Source organism: Bidens hawaiensis, unplaced genomic scaffold (assembly GCF_021521415.1).
Source record: "Bidens hawaiensis isolate Kalapana, Puna unplaced genomic scaffold, B.hawaiensis_p1.1 tig00020081_1, whole genome shotgun sequence".
In the NCBI taxonomy this organism is placed as follows: domain Eukaryota; kingdom Viridiplantae; phylum Streptophyta; class Magnoliopsida; order Asterales; family Asteraceae; genus Bidens; species Bidens hawaiensis.
The window spans coordinates 322,473-337,092 of NW_027493055.1; the positions used below are offsets into that span (position 1 = coordinate 322,473).

A 14,620-nucleotide genomic window follows, 5' to 3' on the forward strand; every position below is an offset into this window, starting at 1 on the left:
AGAGGTCAGGGTTTATATCGGGGATTCAATAGTATTCGTTTTATACGAAACTAAGTTTCAACATTCCCGAAACATTTGTGTAGGTCCTACAAAAGTTTTCACGTCAAATGGGTTTAGTTAAGATGTCAAAACGGTCTTGTAAAACAGATTTACTGCCGATGTCCCAACCAGGTCAGCCTGTTTACAGACATCATTTTGTGGTCTTAAACGTTTTATATCGAGCCGAGGGTCTCACCGAAAGCAGCCTCTCTATCCCTATGGGGTAGAGGTAAGGCTGCCTACATCTTACCCTCCTCAGACCCTACCATAGCTTTGCTATTGGTGGGATATACTGAGTACGATGATGATGATGAAACGTTTTATATTTGTCTGGTTTTTGGACAGAAGTTGGATAACATCATAATTGATTTTGTGTAATTTTTCTTGAATTATCTGAATTCGTTTGATGTGGTTTTATGGATTTTTATCAATAAAATAGTATAAGAGCCCGCGCGTTACGGCGGAACACAACGGGAATTCGGTTCGTCATGGGACTGGTGCTTTATATAGTAAAATTTATATATTGTATAGTTTACAATAAAAAAATAAGAAATTTATCTTAATATAATAAATTAAACAAAATTTTCTTCCAGTTGGCGTTTCCAACTAACCAAATTTTCTTCATTAGGAGGTTTGATTTCAATGTTATACGGGAACACAGAAGTAATTCTTTCATCCAATTCTCGGTAATCTTTTTCTACGTCCACAACCTGTGACCCAATTAGCAGAACCGGTCCAGATATCCTTTGTAACATGTTTTTAAATAGGGTGTGTAATCTTGGTGATCTGCATAAAAGCTGCTTATTCGCCTAAGTGGCGCTAAGGAAAAGTAATTTACCTGGATTAGTTGGAAATTTTGTAGCAAGCTCTTCCATGGTCAACGAAGATGCGTTTCTCTAAGATTTGAAGGATTCGAGAACGCTTCGGTGCACCCTACAAATAAGAAACAAAAAATAGACATATATATATAAATTACTAACCATGTCGCGATATCATTATGAACCGAATTGTATAACATACCTAGATCCAATATCAGAAACATCGCTCAGTCTAAGTAACATCCCTGCAATACCAGAATATAGTTACAGTGTTTTCTTGGCCATGACGTCGAGTAATAAACTATGTGCAGAACAAGTGAAATTGGATACCTTTTGCCTAAATTTTGGTTTATAACATCGATGGTATTGACCCAAACAAGTTGGACATTCGTGCCAAGGTTGTTTCTGAGTGGACCTCGAAAGGCCCACAGAAACATGTTAACGAATGCAATAATACTGTAAACGAAATGCTTACAGTTGGAAACTTGGAATATTAAAAATAACATCATAAGCATATAACTTAACAGATCATTTAGCATTCTTCATTTTTGACAAAATTATGACAGATGAAGTTGGTTACCTTGATAGGTTTCGGGTGATCTGTATTATGTGCAACTGTCTTTAGTATACCAGCCATGAGACTGCTTCTTACAACCTATATCATTCAACTACTATATTATATACTTTCTTAAACAAAAGCGTAAAAGTGGAAATAAACAAACCTCAAAATCTGCAGAACGAGGGTTTCCAATAATAACCGCAGTTTTCTTATCATCTTTACGGTTCAACATGGAGAAATTCTCCTGGTAAGAGCATAAAATCCATGTTAACACTTCCGTATAACCACACAGTGCGATCTAAACAGAAAAACAAACCATAAAAACATATCAAGCACATACAACAAACAATTATTATTAGTTTATAAGTAAATGAGTCAAAACTATAAACTGAAATGATTAAAAATATGTACCTTTGTTCTAAGTAAGTCACTAAACTGATTCAGAGGCAAAGGCTTCAAAGATGCGGGTATCTTCTTTTGAATGTTATTAAAACCATAAGCAATCGCCACGTCCTTTGTTACAAAAAAACAGAAAACTCATGTCACTTACAGTAATAGTAGTAATAATAATAACAGTTAATAATATTTATACCTCTGCCACGTCACATGCATGAAGAACGTACTTCTGGTTGGTGGAACCGACACAATAAAACTGCAGTCGTTATCTTCTGAGACAGATTGTTTCACATGCAACTGCATTTTGTGCAACAACCCAGCAACCTTATATGCCTCTAATGAGACGCCAGCTATACGATTAATGTGTGATATAGACACCTTCATATCATACGGTGATAACTCGTGGCAAATATAGGATTTTCCATCTGGATATGTTACTTCAACTGGGTCAACTTCAAACTTGTGTTCACCGTAAATCGAAAACATTGTAACCATTGTGTTGAAAACAATCTTCGCTTTGGTCAAATCAGTTGATGTGCATTCAATGAACACGTTTTTGGTCTTCAAAGAGGTAGCCGAGTGGGCTCCATTAATTATTGGTGGAAGAGACAACACGGTTCTGCACATATCAATTGGTAGTTTGTAAATTAAATGATCAAAAATACTTAAAATCAAAATAGAATACCTGTTTCGGTCATAAATAACAGGGTAAACAGGAGAGTCTTCAATTATGTGTAAGAATTTATTCAATTTCAAATCAGACTGCAAGTTCATAAAGCAAACATAGATTATATGCATAAAGTATAAACACATTCACAATTTCACGCACTCGTTAAAATGAAAATATACGCGTGAGTTACCTTGTAAAACTCCATCAATTTATCAGCTTTGAAAGTTTCTACCTATAAACGAAGACATATAAGATTTGTAACTTTCTAACATTACATGAGTTTAATTTAACGTATGCACAAATCAAGTAATGCATACGCTCCTTTTTACCTGTTTAAGACCATGTGTAGTCATAAAGCTCCACTATCAGGGGATATGCGCCACGTGGCGCCCAGTCAGAGTTATGGTTTTGTACAAAAACAAGTTGTAGTCATAACTCTCCACTACCAGGGGTTATACGCCACGTGGCGCCCAGTCATTATCAATTTTATTTGTTTTTTTAAATATTAAATCATTTAAATAAATTAACATAAAATTATAAATTACATTAAACTTCCAAATAAAAAATACATTAAATTAAATTAAAAAAAATACATTAAATTAAAAATAAAAAAACATAAATAATACTATTCTATCTCAAACCATATCCACCCACCTATATCAAATATGAACAACAAACACAAACACTCAATCAGATCTCCACCACCGGACCTCCAATCAGATCCCCACCACCGGACCTCCACCAACCGGACCTCCACCACCAGACCTCCACCAACGAACTCCGATCCTCATCCTCAAGAGCTTCCGGATCCTCATCCTCATCTGTTCATCCTCATCTGTTCAACGAACTCCGATCCTCCACCAACCGGTATATATCTCTATATATATATATATACACACACCGGATATATCTTCAACGGATAATTAATATAATTTTATTTTTTTTTTAAAACCCAACGACTCCAAATGGCCCCAACAGCTATTTTTTTGGATTTGTATGCCATTTCTTGCGTTTTGTATACAACGCAGCCAAAATAACATATCCCATAACGCAGGGGGGGCGGTGTACCCCCCGCGTTTTCGGTCAAAACGTTGGTGGCAACGTTGCCACTACACATGGTCTAAGCGGCTTAAACTCTATCTCTGATGGTGGCAAAGCCTGAACATAAAAAAGAAAAACAGATCAATTATTAAGTGATGAAAATTACCAAAATGACCTTTCTAAACTTGCAAAATCACAAACCTCATACATGAATGGGCCGTCTATTATGTCCAAGTCATGTGTTCCAATAGCAACCAAAGTTCTCCTAAAACATGAAATAATACCAACCCATATAATATAAGCGTTGCGTAACCCATATAATATATAGTTATATTATGTATACATACATACGTATGTGTATGTATTTTGATAAAAGAACTCCTACATTACCTGCATATATTCTGGTGAAGCTTATCTTGGAGGTCAATAAAGTTGTTATATCTCCCCTCATTGAAAGTTATACCCCTCAAAGCAGCACTAACGACAAACGGACGTATCACAGATGTCTGTAATAATATAAACAAAACAAAGATTAAATTATCTACAAATATATGAAAATAAAGAGTTTTTGCTACTTTAAGCAAACATACCTCAGGCTTTACATGCATTTTTGTCGAAACACGAAACGAATCTAACCTGATCCATGACGATGCTTCCACGGATTTTCGAGATGAACGAACCACGTCTTGATCTTCTTGTTCCTCTGCTGCGCCTGAGACCTGCAATTGTGAGACCTGCGATGGCCTCTCTGGGGTGTGGAGGCGACTGCTAAGATGATCTTGAAGATCTCTTGTTCACAGACACAAAAAGTGGTGATGGCTCTTACTGAGCATAACCCATGATAAGGAGGTGGAGACCTCCTTATATAGAGTCTCATGGCCACCATCATGGTACCCTAATTGGCCTAGCCCAGTTAGGGTTACCTCCACAAAACCCCCTCGGCCCAATAACATCGTATTAGTCCATGTAATGAAATAAGCCAAACATAATAGATTTAGGGTCGTAGAACCGGGTTTTAGTATCATACCCCTACAAGCCCCCCCAAGTCCAGTGTTGCTCCTGGGCGCGCAAGCGTCTAGGTTGAGCGCTGGACTTTATAAGGTGTGAGGCGGTTTTTTCCCTTTTCTTTGGCCTTGTCTTTATTGTTTGAGTTTTGAGAAGCTTTTTTCATGATGGTGACATGTTGTAATAAAAGCCTGCGCGCGCGGCGACTTACAAGCTATAATAATAATGAAGCTCGCGCGTGAGGCGACTTACGAGCTATAATAATAGTGGAGCTGGCGCGAGAAGCGACTTACGAGTTATAATAATAATGGAGCTGGCGCGAGAAGCGACTTACGAGCAAAAATAATAATGATGCCTGCGCGCGAGAGGCGTCTTACGAGCTTAGAATAATAAAAGCCTGCGCGCGAGAGGCGTCTTATGAGCTTTGAAAATAATAATTGAGCTGGCGCGTGAGGCGACTTACGAGCTGTGAAAGTAATAAAATTGGCGCGTGTGACACCCGGTAATTTCCCAATCCTATAAACTAAGTAATCAACCTAATAATTAGGTGATTGTGAATTTTAAGCGCGCCATGTTAGTCAGCGCGGGCATGTTATGTGCGCCCTGCGCGAGCGCGCTATGTTAGAATCAGCGCGGGCATTTGTTATATGCGCCCTGCGCGAGCGCGCCATGTTAGTCAGCGCGGGCATGTTATGTGCGCCCTGCGCGAGCGCGCTATGTTAGAATCAGCGCGGGTATTTGTTATGTGCACCCTGCGCGAGCGCACCATGTTAAGAACCAGCGTGGGCATATGTTATATGCGCCATGCGCGAGTGTATTGGTTTTATGTTTCCATAACTTTATATTGTCTAATGGGTTGACCGCCCCGCATGATGCTAAGGCGGGTGCATCCCAAATCGTTTATGCGCGTGCGGAAGGGGAACTAACCTCCCCGCATGGCGGGAACATTGAGAGTTAGTTTGTCTGAAGCTCCAAGATGGAATTGACTTCAACATAACTGATCACTATGTTGAAATACCAAGACCACCTGGAGAATCTACAAATGAAACTCAATGTCCCTGACTGCGAGAAGGTTACGTACCTACCCGCAGCAAAGAAATGTCCTTCACGCAGAAAGCTATGCGCACAAAGCTATACGCGCAGAACACTTAGCCTAATCTCCAGATATAAGGGGATTATTCCCGCCCAAAAAGGAAACAGTTGCGTGTTTCAGAGATTTCTACTTTTTAACTGTACAACTGACAAAAGCACCTGAAAAAGCATACTGTAACATGAAAAGTCAACTGTCAGCCACCCTACTCTCACCAACCACAGACCTGCATATCCTGTCCAAATCAAATCAGAATCTCTTATCCACTCCCTAGGACTAATCACCTCCACTTTTAAATAAATAATAATAATTTCCATACTTTATCATCATTACACCTAGATATGAAAAGATTACAATCCCCTAAAGCAAGGGATTGTGTTCCCTAAATCTTGCCTATAAATATGTAACCCAAACTATCACCCAAACACACTTCAAACCTCTCTCTTAAAGTTGCAAATTGCACTAATCATCTCCCAAGCATCCGTTTGATTTTCACTTCCGTTCCTGTTACTAGGTAAGCCGAGATTATAACCTTGAGAACTACTTTCCAACCCTTATATTCTCCTATTTCTTGATCTTAATATATATACTTCTTGTTATTTAATCGTATTCTAGACCTTCAATTCCGAGGCCAACACCAAGAAAACCCGAATCTCGATTAATCCCTTAACAAGAACCACAGGTGAGTCTCACAGCCCCTATTTTCACTGTTTTCACTATTTTTAAACTGTTTTCGGGGCGAGGGACACGTACTTAAATTATGTTTTATCATGATACTCTTACAAGCAATGCAAGCAATTATGTGTTTAAATAATGTTTTATTATGGTATATTTACGAGCAATGCAAACGGTTATCTATGGTTTTCGATGAGAGTGCGATACGAGTAAGTGATCACTTTACCATTGGAACTCTAAGGGTAGGGACTGCTGGTTTGATCCACCCACTCGTAGGGGTTGCACCTCTTACACAGACGAGTGCCTAGTATGTCACGGGGCAGTACTATGGGATTGAGCCCGCTCGTAGAGGTCGCTCCTCTTACGCAGACGAGCGCCTTGTTTTCCGGCACAACGTCCGCGCGTAACCCGCGGGACGGTATTATTCGCTCGTAGTGGCAGCGCCACTTACACAGACGAGCACGGTTTTTCAGAAGTGTCCGCGCGTAACCCGCGGGACGGTATTACTTATTTCGCTCGTAGTGGCAGCGCCACTTACACAGACGAGCACAGTTCCCAGAATGTTCGCGCGTAACCCGCGGAACGATTTTATCAGAATATGTTGTCAGAACTATGTTTTACTAAGCATGTGTACTAATGATGCTATCAGAATTATGTTTCAGAATGATTTTTATCAAGATTATGATGCAATACGATTTATCAAGTTACTAAAACTTGTGAACTCACTCAGTTTATACTGATTCAAATGTTTTACGTGTCTTTCAGGAGATAACTAGGTAGCGCATGGAGTCACACTTAGAGCACCTCACGCTGAACATCTAAAACTAGCTTTTTGGAAGATTTTAGTTCTATCCCTTCGATGCGCGCGGTTGTTCCCGCCGCGCAAGGGGGATATGGCGTGGAAATCTTCAACAGTTTTTATACTTGGATGTTTTTATGTAATTTTTAAACAATGTAATGTATTTGTATTAAACATTTCATGCGTAATGAAAATCTTACTTGAATGTTTGCAATGGCCCGTGCTTAATTATCAATCCCCACTAGCGCGCGCCCAGCTGTTTCCGCCGTTCAGGGCCGGGTGTGACAGCGCGTGCGGCGTCTTACGAGCCTGTAGAATAATGAGAGCCTGCGTGCATGGCGACTTACGAGCCGTAATAGTAAAGAAGCTGGCGCGCGGGGCGACTTACGATCTGTAATAATAAAGAAGCTGGCGCGCGGGGCGACTTACGAGCTTGTAGAATAATGAAGCTGGCGCGCAAGGCGACTTACGAGCTTGTAGAATAACGATAGCTGGCGCGCAAGGCGACTTACGAGCTATAATAATAGAGCCTGCGCGAGTGGCGACTTACGAGCTAAGAATAATAAAGCCTGCGCGCGAGAGGCGTCTTACGAGCTATAATAATAGAGCCTGCGCGAGTGGCGACTTACGAGCTATAGAATAATAAAGCCTGCGCGCGAGAGGCGTCTTACGAGCTATAATAATAGAGCATGCGCGAGTGGCGACTTACGAGCTATAGAATAATAAAGCCTGCGCGCGAGAGGCGTCTTACGAGCTATAATAATAGAGCCTGCGCGAGTGGCGACTTACGGGCTGTAAGAATAATAACAGCTTGCGCGCGAGGCGTCTTATGAGCTGTGTGAATAATAAATGCCTGCGCGTGAGGCGACTTACGGGCTGTAAGAATAATAACAGCTTGCGCGCGAGGCGTCTTATGAGCTGTGTGTAATAAAGCCAGCGCGTGAGGCGACTTACGGGCTGTAAGAATAATAACAGCTTGCGCGCGAGGCGTCTTATGAGCTGTGTGTAATAAAGCCAGCGCGTGAGGCGACTTACGGGCTGTAAGAATAATAACAGCTTGCGCGCGAGGCGTCTTATGAGCTGTGTGAATAATAAATGCCTGCGCGTGAGGCGACTTACGGGCTGTAAGAATAATAACAGCTTGCGCGCGAGGCGTCTTATGAGCTGTGTGTAATAAAGCCAGCGCGTGAGGCGACTTACGGACTACTTTATGTCACGCGCCATGTGCAGGTGTTGCATGCACGTGCGCGTAGACTTTGGTTTTGTGTTATGCGCCACGCGCAGATGTTGCTTGCGCGTGCGTGTAGACTGTGACATGCGCGATCATGCGATGCGTAAGCATGTGATGCGTAAGCATGTGTAATATGCGTGAGCATATGTGATGCGTGAACATATGGTGTGAGGATTCCCAACCCCTAAGTTTGGCGTGTAGCCATATGGGATCTTTAGGAGGATTCCCAACCTTGCAGTTTGGCGCGTAACCATATGGGATATTAGGAGGATTCCCAACCTTGAAGTTTGGCGCGTAGCCATACGGGATATTAGGAGGATTCCCAACCTTGGCGCGTAGCCATATGGGATATTAGGAGGATTCCCAACCTTGAAGTTTGGCGCGTAGCCATATGGGATATTAGGAGGATTCCCAACCTTGAAGTTTGGCGCGTAGCCATATGGGATATTAGGAGGATTCCCAACCTTGAAGTTTGGCGCGTAGCCATACGGGATATTAGGAGGATTCCCAACCTTGAAGTTTGGCGCGTAGCCATATGAGATATTAGGAGGATTCCCAACCTTGAAGTTTGGCGCGTAGCCATACGGGATATTAGGAGGATTCCCAACCTTGGCGCGTAGCCATATGGGATATTAGGAGGATTCCCAACCTTGAAGTTTGGCGCGAAGCCATATGGGATATTAGGAGGATTCCCAACCTTGGCGCGTAGCCATATGGGATATTAGGAGGATTCCCAACCTTGAAGTTTGGCGCGTAGCCATACGGGATATTAGGAGGATTCCCAACCTGGCGCGTAGCCATATGGGATATTAGGAGGATTCCCAACCTTGAAGTTTGGCGCGAAGCCATATGGGATATTAGGAGGATTCCCAACCTTGGCGCGTAGCCATATGGGATATTAGGAGGATTCCCAACCTTGAAGTTTGGCGCGTAGCCATACGGGATATTAGGAGGATTCCCAACTTTGAAGTTTGGCGCGTAGCCATATGGGATATTAGGAGGATTCCCAACCTTGAAGTTTGGCGCGTAGCCATATGGGATATTAGGAGGATTCCCAACCTTGAAGTTTGGCGCGTAGCCATATGGGATATTAGGAGGATTCCCAACCTTGAAGTTTGGCGCGTAGCCATATGGGATATTAGGAGGATTCCCAACCTTGAAGTTTGGCGCGTAGCCATACGGGATATTAGGAGGATTCCCAACCTTGGCGCGTAGCCTGATGCGCGCATGCACGGCGATAGAGGGGTGAGAACCCCCGGGCGTGCGTACATGGCGGCGGAAGTCTAGTAACTTCTGGATCTGCAATTTAAGAGTCCGATCTGCAACTTTAGACCTAAAATCCAGGTCTGTAATCTAGACCTAGATCTGTAAATCAGATCTGGACAGATCTGAAGATTCGGAGCAGATTTAAAACCATCACATATTCGGAGATCCTGAATCACAGATTCACAGATTCGGAGATCTGATCATTCGAATCACGGATTTTCCTTCTTGCCCTGATCTGGAAGCCTCTTTTTAGATCTATGGATCTTCTTGAGCTTTAAATAGAACAAGCTTTGAAGCCTTTTTCTGTAAACTTCCAGATCTGCGTTTTTCTTGGGAGAGATCTGACAGCCGAGATGAAGATCGAAGGGCAGTTCGTTGTGGTCCCACGGATGGCGCCAATGTCGAAACACGAAACGAATCTAACCTGATCCATGACGATGCTTCCACGGATTTTCGAGATGAACGAACCACGTCTTGATCTTCTTCTTCCTCGGCTGCGCCTGAGACCTGCAATTGTGAGACCTGCGATGGCCTCTCTGGGGGTGTGGAGGCGACTGCTAAGATGATCTTGAAGATCTCTTGTTCACAGACACAAAAAGTGGTGATGGCTCTTACTGAGCATGACCCATGATAAGGAGGTGGAGACCTCCTTATATAGAGTCTCATGGCCACCATCATGGTACCCTAATGGGCCTAGCCCAGTTAGGGTTACCTCCACAAAACCCCCTCGGCCCAATAACATCGTATTAGTCCATGTAATGAAATAAGCCAAACATAATAGATTTAGGGTCGTAGAACCGGGTTTTAGTATCATACCCCTACAATTTTCAACATGAATTCCTTATTAATTGTAGCAAGTTTGAAAATAGGCCAAAGTATTCGTACTTTTATTTTTTGTTTAAAAGATGGGTGATCAGTAGACATCCTCCCTGGATATATTTGGAAAAATATATCAATAGTTCAAAACGTAACCTTTGCCAAGCACACACCAGCGGGTCCAACTTAGAACATATTGTTAGCTAAACGGGCCTGCTGAGTTACGAGCGCAGGTCAACATACATACCTTTTTACTGGCCAAAACGGATTAGGTTGACTTTAGTAACGGGTTTAGGTTAAAAAATATTTGCACTGGTCAAAACGGGTCTGGTTGAGTTTCACTACGGGTTCACGTCAAAACATGTACTTTTTGACTGGTCAAAACGTGTCGGTTGTCTTTAGATTTATGGAACGTTACCGATACCCGTGTTTCATCAGGTGAAGTTGGACCCGGTGGTGGGTGCTTGGCAAAGGTTAAGTTCTTAACTATAGATATATTTTTCCATATACATGCAGGGAGGATGTCTACTGATCACACATCCTTTTTTCTTATTGTTGCTAGTTCTTCAATAACGGTTGATTAATGTGTCAACCTCTAAACTTCTAAGTTTTGGAACAAAGATGGTATTCAAGTAAAAAATTTGCAATAAACGAGGTGTTCTATGTGCAGGCTGCAAATACAATAGAGACCCAATCCATAACATCAAATTTCTTGTTTAGTTAGTTTTATGTCTGTGAGGAAGGGGAGGGAAGAGAGAAGAAAGAGTTTGAACTTGTGGATAAGATAGATAAATGACAAAAGGTTGTTGTGTGCATGAGATACATACACTATATATATTGTGTGTGCTCATGCACCATTTATTCATTATTAACATCCCATTGGGCTCCAAAATACATGGCCTTGGGCCCAAACATATAGATAAACATAAACCGACTAGCTAACATACATAATCGTTTAAGTAAACAAATACAAAAGACTTAAAACACAAAATGGGCTCTACAATCTCCCTCTAGTCTTTAGGATTTGTTTCATTAGCTTCCATCTTTAGTCGGATTCGGACTCGTACTCGAAGATATAGCCATGGTCTTGAAAGGGCTGCTTCTCAACAAGTAGACTGACGAACTTGTTGAATTTCCTAACGATAGCATTCGTATAGTCCCGACGGACATCTTCAATCGTGCACAGGGGTGACTCGAGAAGCTTGATCAAGTCAGCCCTGCAGAACCCCGCCAGTTCATGTTCACCAAAGAAACGAAGGTCATGTGATCGCTCACAGGGAATAATGACCTCTCCGTGAACATTGTCAAACTCCCAAGCAATGAAGTCATGAAGAAATTTGTCGTCAAAGGACATGCCATGAAAAATAGGTTCTCCATGATCCTCAGGCATCTTCCCTTAGTCGGGTTCTTGGTGATTGGATTAACTTCTTTAGACTTGTACGACCTACCCGGATTCAGAGTGAATCTAGGATAGTCATCCTTCCACTCATGACTCAGAAACCGCTTGAACCATCCTTCAAGAGTGCTCTCCTCTTCGCCTCGACCCACCGTCTTTCTAAAGTAGTTCATGTCCAGAATGGACAATGTGTGCATATCTGCATAAGAAAGATAAGTTAAGTCGTCGTTTTCCCTTCTAATGGCCTAACTTATGTTGTCCTTGTGTCATCTTGCGTAGAGGATTGGTGCTGAATCGTGGTAGGGCTTTAACCTCCACCTGATACTTCCCATCCTTCTCACACTGTAATACTTGATGCAATTTCTAGACTTTCTTGGAGTAGGTTTGGCAGCGGGAGTGACAACTTCTTCTTGAACTACGGGTTCTTCAATCACCCTTTCCGTAGTGTCCGGATTAGGTGAGTAGTTGATACCGTCGTCAAAGTCTTCTTTATTTTCTTCCACGACTTTCTGAACTGATGAGCTGGTACTGTAGCAGAACAAATATTAAAAATAGAGGCAATTTCAACCTCGACTGCAGCGTCAGTCTCACGAGTCTTCATGGCCTCACTTGGAGGTCCTTGTTCTTCGGCCTTATGTCCTTCAGTGGTATCACCATCAGCACTATCATCATCATTTCCATCACCACTACCACGAGCTTCATCATAGCTATCATACTCGTGGTCATCGTCCTCATCATCCTCATCTTCATTCTCATCATTATCATCGTCATCATCATCATCATCATCATCCGTCTCATCATCGTCATCATCACTATCACCCCGAATTGACTCCAACCCCCTAATGATTGATCAATACATTTTGAGCTTATATTATATATTTTCCAACTTTTCTTTCGAACAACTTTAAAGGTTGAACCATGGACTTGCATGTCATATGGACTTATAGACCTTCATATAACGTGTTTAGGAATTACTTGTTTGCCCCACGTTATGTGGTTCTAATATACCCCTTTTTGTTTGCTAATTTTCAACATTTTTGTGTTGAATTTAAATTTTTTTAAGCACTTTGCAGTATTTCTGCTTTATCATTTTGATTTCAATATTTGTATTTAAAGCAAGAACAATTTTATGGTGATCAATCACTAACGGGCTCGTGTATGACTAATTAATAACATTTTTGCCTTCATTGATATGACTTATATTGGAGTCGGCACCCGCTTCATGAGAGTGTAAGCACTAGCATAGGCAGAAATTTAAGTTTATTTCACTATGACACTTACTCATTTGTCAAGTCTATCTACACATCAAGCCATGATTTTGTTGTCTTTTGATCTACTCTTTTCATGTGCTAGGATCATTAAAGACAATTTTTTATCAACATTTTCATGGCTTATCATTTTCCAAAGGTTCGATTATTTTATCAAAAAAAAAAATTATAATTAATTTTTTTTAATCCGACTCCCTCTAAACAGGAGCTCCCTCTAAACGAGAGAACATATTTTTAAAACTTTTTCTGATTTTCTTAAAGAGGATAAAAAACTTTTTGACGAGTCAAATGACTCATTTTAGTTTTTCTTAAAAAACTGAAAATCTTTTTGGTGGGTTATACTTAACTCATTTTCTTCCTCTAAAATTGTAACATATTTGAAAAATATTTACAAATTTATTTCAAAACGACAAAAATAAAGATAAAATAAAATAAGTTTAAAAATAAAATTAAAATTTAATTTAATTTAATTTAAAAAAAATAAAATAAAGTAAAATTAAATTAAAAAGTTAAAATAAAATAAAAGTAAAAAACTAAAGAGAAAAAAAATTTTGAACAAATGAGATCATGCTGAATGACTCAACAAGATACAAAAATCGGGCACGATCAAAGGCTTTTGTAAATAGGTATGCAAAGTTGTAGTCAGTATGGATCCTTTCAATAATGACAAGTTTCCGGTCATAACAATCATGAACGAAATGCATTCTGATGTCAATGTGTTTTGTCTTTGAGTGTAACTGTTGCCTCATTATCACACTTAATAGGAGTGTTAAAGAAATTCAAACTGTAATCCAACCGCTGATGCTGGATCCATGTCACTTGTGAACACCAAGCAGAGACGGCAATGTATTCTGCTTTAGCAGTGGATGTGGATACGGTGACTTGATTTTTGCTTTGCAAAGAGATTAATCTCTCACCCAGGAACTCACATCCACCCGATGTTGACTTTCGATCAACATTGCATCCCCCATAATCACTATCAGTGTAAGCATGCAATACCACAGGGGAGCCTTTGGGATACCAAAGACCTAACCAAGGCTTTCCCTTCAGATATCGAAAGATACGCTTTACAACAATTAGGTGGGATTCTTTTCGGTTACACTGATATCTAGCACACTGTCAGACAGGGAACATAATGTCCGGCCTACTAGCAGTGAGATACATCAGGGATCCAATCATGGATCTGTAAAGATGTTTATCAACTGGAGTTCTTGATGGATCTGGAGCAAGCACAGGTCTGGTAGCAATTGGTGTGAGAAAGGGAGTGGAATCCTTGAAACCAAATTTCTGGACAATGTCATGAACGTACTTTTCATGATGAATTAAAATCCCGACCGCCTTCTGTTTAACTTGAAGACCCAGAGAGAAAGTCATCTCCCCCAATGAACTCATCTCAAACCAGTTTTTCATGACCTCGGAAAACTCTCTACACAGCTTATCAGATGTAGATCCAAAGATAACGTCATCAACATACACTTGGACCAGAATCTGATCATCCTTCACCTTCTTGATAAAGAGAGTTTGAACGATGACTCCTCTTGTAAAACCATT

The 14,620-nt window shown here is 41.0% G+C and overlaps 1 pseudogene; it reads right to left on the reverse strand.

Moving 5' to 3' along the window:
• Window positions 1-1,385: 1,385 nt before the first annotated feature.
• LOC143559856 (phenylalanine--tRNA ligase beta subunit, cytoplasmic-like) lies at window positions 1,386-4,131 on the reverse strand (annotated as a pseudogene).
• Between the last annotated feature and the right edge of the window lie 10,489 nt (window positions 4,132-14,620).